The sequence below is a fragment of the Penaeus chinensis genome, chromosome 28 (assembly GCF_019202785.1).
Source record: "Penaeus chinensis breed Huanghai No. 1 chromosome 28, ASM1920278v2, whole genome shotgun sequence".
Classification (NCBI taxonomy): domain Eukaryota; kingdom Metazoa; phylum Arthropoda; class Malacostraca; order Decapoda; family Penaeidae; genus Penaeus; species Penaeus chinensis.
The window spans coordinates 12,054,739-12,059,738 of NC_061846.1; positions in this window are offsets into that span (position 1 = coordinate 12,054,739).

A 5,000-nucleotide genomic window follows, 5' to 3' on the forward strand; every position below is an offset into this window, starting at 1 on the left:
TTCATGCTTTCCCAGTTTCATCCGGACCGCCTCAATGATTCACAATAGACCTACTCCATTTCAATTTATCGGCTGTATCCTGCGCCGTTGCTCCAGCTTCCTCCATATCTCTATTTACAACATCCCTCCATCGCTGTCCGTCCAGAGGGAAGGAAGAGGGAAGGCGGCGAGGGAGGAATAGGAGTCACCGAAGGGAAGGGGGAGCACCGAGGGGAAGGGGGAGCACCGAGGGGAAGGGGGAGCACCGAGGGGAAGGGGGGAGCACCGGGGGGAAGGGGGGAGCACCGAGGGGAAGGGGGGAGCACCGAGGGGAAGGGGGGAGCACCGAGGGGAAGGGGGAGCACCGAGGGGAAGGGGGAGCACCGAGGGGAAGGGGGAGCACCGAGGGGAAGGGGGAGCACCGAGGGGAAGGGGGAGCACCGAGGGGAAGGGGGAGCACCGAGGGGAAGGGGGAGCACCGAGGGGAAGGGGGAGCACCGAGGGGAAGGGGGAGCACCGAGGGGAAGGGGGAGCACCGAGGGGAAGGGGGAGCACCGAGGGGAAGGGGGGAGCACCGAGGGGAAGGGGGAGCACCGAGGGGAAGGGGGAGCACCGAGGGGAAGGGGGAGCACCGAGGGGAAGGGGGAGCACCGAGGGGAAGGGGGAGCACCGAGGGGAAGGGGGAGCACCGAGGGGAAGGGGGAGCACCGAGGGGAAGGGGGGAGCACCGAGGGGAAGGGGGAGCACCGAGGGGAAGGGGGAGCACCGAGGGGAAGGGGGAGCACCGAGGGGAAGGGGGGAGCACCGAGGGGAAGGGGGAGCACCGAGGGGAAGGGGGAGCACCGAGGGGAAGGGGGAGCACCGAGGGGAAGGGGGGAGCACCGAGGGGAAGGGGGAGCACCGAGGGGAAGGGGGAGCACCGAGGGGAAGGGGGAGCACCGAGGGGAAGGGGGAGCACCGAGGGGAAGGGGGAGCACCGAGGGGAAGGGGGAGCACCGAGGGGAAGGGGGAGCACCGAGGGGAAGGGGGAGCACCGAAGGGGAAGGGGGGGGGCGGAGGGCCGAGGGGAAGGAGGGGAGCACCGAGGGGAAGGGGGGAGCACCGAAAGGGGAAAGGGGGGGGGCACCGAGGGGAAGGAGGAGCACCGAGGGGAAGGGGGAGCACCAAGGGGGAAGGGGGGGGGGGGGGCACCAGGGGGGGGGGGACCGAGGGGAAGGAGGGAGCACCGAGGGGAAGGGGGGAGCACCGAGGGGAAGGGGGGCACCGAGGGGAAGGGGAGCACCGAGGGGAAGGGGGAAGCACCGAGGGGAAGGAGGGAGCACCAAGCGGAAGGGGGGGGGGGCACCGAGGGGAAGGAGGGAGCACCGAGGGGAAGGGGGGAGCACCGAGGGGAAGGGGAGCACGAGGGAGGGAGCACCGAGGGGAAGGGGGAGCACCGAGGGGAAGGGGGAGCACCGAGGGGAAGGGGGAGCACCGAGGGAAGGGGGAGCACCGAGGGAGGGGGAGCACCGAGGGAAGGGGGAGCACCGAGGGGAAGGGGGGAGCACCGAGGGGAAGGGGGAGCACCGAGGGGAAGGGGGGAGCACCGAGGGGAAGGGGGGAGCACCGAGGGGAAGGGGGGAGCACCGAGGGGAAGGGGGAGCACCGAGGGGAAGGGGGGAGCACCGAGGGGAAGGGGGGAGCACCGAGGGGAAGGGGGGAGCACCGAGGGGAAGGGGGAGCACCGAGGGGAAGGGGGGAGCACCGAGGGGAAGGGGGGAGCACCGAGGGGAAGGGGGGAGCACCGAGGGGAAGAGGGAGCACCGAGGGGAAGAGGGAGCACCGAGGGGAAGGGGGAGCACGGAGGGGAAGGAGGGAGCACCGAGGGGAAGGGGGAGCACCGAGGGGAAGGGGGAGCACCGAGGGGAAGGGGGGAGCACCGAGGGGAAGAAGGGAGCACCGAGGGGAAGAAGGGAGCACCGAGGGGAAGGGGGAGCACCGAGGGGAAGAAGGGAGCACCGAGGGGAAGGGGGGAGCACCGAGGGGAAGAAGGGAGCACCGAGGGGAAGGGGAGCACCGAGGGGAAGAAGGGAGCACCGAGGGAAAGGGGGGAGCACCGAGGGGAAAGGGGAGCACCGAGGGGAAGGCGGCGGCTCACTTAGCAGACTACATCACGGACTGGTCGAAGGTAATCGGACGCGTAATATGTGTTTGTACTGGCATTGTCAGGGCCTTAAGGACGGGTTAAGGGCTTGGGGATTCCCCTCGCGGGGTTGGGGAAGTCGGCACGGGCGTAGACCTCACCGGTAGGGGGGGGGGGGGCTGCTACAACAAGACAACAAGTAAACCGATATTTGCCGAAGGCCGCAATACCGATTGGATCAATCGGAGATGGAGAGCGACCTGGAACTCGACCTGGAATCCCGGCGGAGGAGATGTACGTCGCGATTGGTATTCCCGAATGCGCGTTTCCTCGTCGCGGCAACTCCAGGCCGGATGATAATAAAATCGAGCCACCAACTATCCGTGAACTACGAGGCAGTCTCTCGAGTGTATTAGGCAGATTGACCCGGCTGATTTAAGGTCGTAATAAATGAACTAAAGGAATAAATTTACGTTGAGAGATTCCCATCCCTGTGTCGGAATCAGCAAAGACATTTTAACATAAATCTGAAGAAGCAGAAACTTCCCAATTCCCTTGGCTTTCGCTCAAGTCGACCGCGATTCGGGAACACAGCAAGGCGGCGAGCGAAGTCTTGCGAAATGTCTAAGTCGAATTCCTGATTGTGAAGGATCATGCAAACACTTCAGTAATGTGGTAGGTTTTTATGACTACATATTTTGCGGTTGCATGTATGTAAAGTTTTCTTTCGGAAAAGTTTGTGGAGGAAAGTCGGTAAAGTATTCTCGTAGTTTGGCTTACATGTTATTTTTGTTCTCTCTCTCTCTCTCTCTCTCTCTCTCTCTCTCTCTCTCTCTCTATATATATATATATATATATATATATATATATATATATATATATATATATATATATATATATATATATATATATATATATATATATATATATATCATATGATCGTAATGGCGTATATAAAAGGACTCCTCGGGATGTGTATGAGTAACGGACAAGTTTTCTTCTACACGAAAGCGTCGCTGATATTAAGCTTTTGTGTGACGGTAAAGATGATGGAATTGTATTTTTCAATTCACAAGATTATTTCGTAAAACTAGAGAAGAAAAATGAAAATAATCGACACGAATCCAAGAAGTCATGGTAATACTGTAACGTGTGTGTCATTTCCTTTTCCGTTTGTGATGCTCGTATGCAAATTTTGTTTGGACGAACTTGGGTGGAAGAGAAAACTGTAAAAACGGTTTCGTGACATATTTATAGCCGGATGTTTTTAAGGTCCGTTTCTGCACATTGCATACATTTCAAGGTCGTATTTTACTGTAAAAGGCTTCTTTGGTTAATCGATAAAGATAAGTATCTATATTTAGAATATTTATCTGAAAATATGAATTTTCTTAATGTCATTAAAACACTGTCATATCATTTCTACAATAGAATGAGGTAAATGAAAAGAGTGGGTGACATTTCCCTTTTTAAATTAAACATTGTCTGAATTAATTATTTGTAACATTTGGATTCATATTGCAAAAGGATGAGTTATTAGTACAGTAATACTAACTCCTATAATTATGATGATAATGAATATGAATAAGATTATGATGGTAATGTATTGAGGAGGAGGTGAAAATTAATGATACAAGTAACAATGATAATGTGGATTATAATGTTGATGCTGATGCTGTTGATGCTGCTTATGATGATGATAACAGTAACAATCATAATCGTAATCGTCATCGTCATTATAATTAAATATGTTCGTTTGAGTGAAACACGAAATAAATCTCCGTGGGTTTTTATTACGTTCTCAGAGGGACATAACATTCGGGAGCAGCAGCCTGTGTTGAACGCACGATTACCAGCGACAGAGAGAGAGCGCCATACTCACTACCCAACTATCGTACGGCAGTACAAAAATATCGTGCCACAGATACAGGAGATACAAAAAGTAGTCTTGTTTACATATAAAAAGTTATGTTTTCTACATACATTAGTATATACTATTATCCTATTTGCAATTATCCTCCTCCTCCTCATAATAATAATAATCATAATCATAATGACATTGACGATTGTAATAATAATAATGATGGTAATGATAACGATGATAGTAATGATGATAATGATAACAATCATAATGATGGTAATGATAACGGTAATAATAATGATGATAATGATAACAATAATAATAATGATGATAATAATAAAAGTAATAATGATAATAATTAAAGTATTAATGATAATGATAATAATGCTGATGGTGATTATGATAATAATAATAGCAGTAGTAATAATAATGATAATAATAACAGTAATAATAATAATAATAATAAGGACAGTATTAGTAGTAATAACAATAACAAGGAAAACAGTAATAGTAATAACAATGATAATGATAACTTGAAACACTTCGCAACATAATAACAGCTAAATGTTAAAAAATGAGAAAGTTAACAGGAAGAATGTGCACATTCAATTAGATACTGTGCTTAGATATTCACTGAGGGGTAAAGAGAGAGAGAGAGACAGAGAGAGAGAGAGGTGGGGGGGGCAGAGAGAGATGACCCAGCACCCAGCCCCCCTCACCCTCAGCGCCCGGACCCGCCTCGCCAATCAGCGCAATCCTTCCCCGCTGCTCATTCGAAGGGCGAAACGCGAGCTGATCCCCGCCCCAAATCCGCCCATAGAACCCGCCACGCCTTCTCCCTCTCGCTCCTAAAGACCCGCCCTGTCAACTACTTCCCGTCCATTTCTACCGAGGAGATCACCGGGCAGTTGCAATCAGTCTTTATTGGTTTTCCGGCGCTCGCCTCGGTCGCAGGAGTAGATTTTGTTTTTCTTTTCTCTCTGCTCGACTCTTTCTTTTGATGTTGCTGTTGATTTAGAAGCAATTACGGCCAAGAGT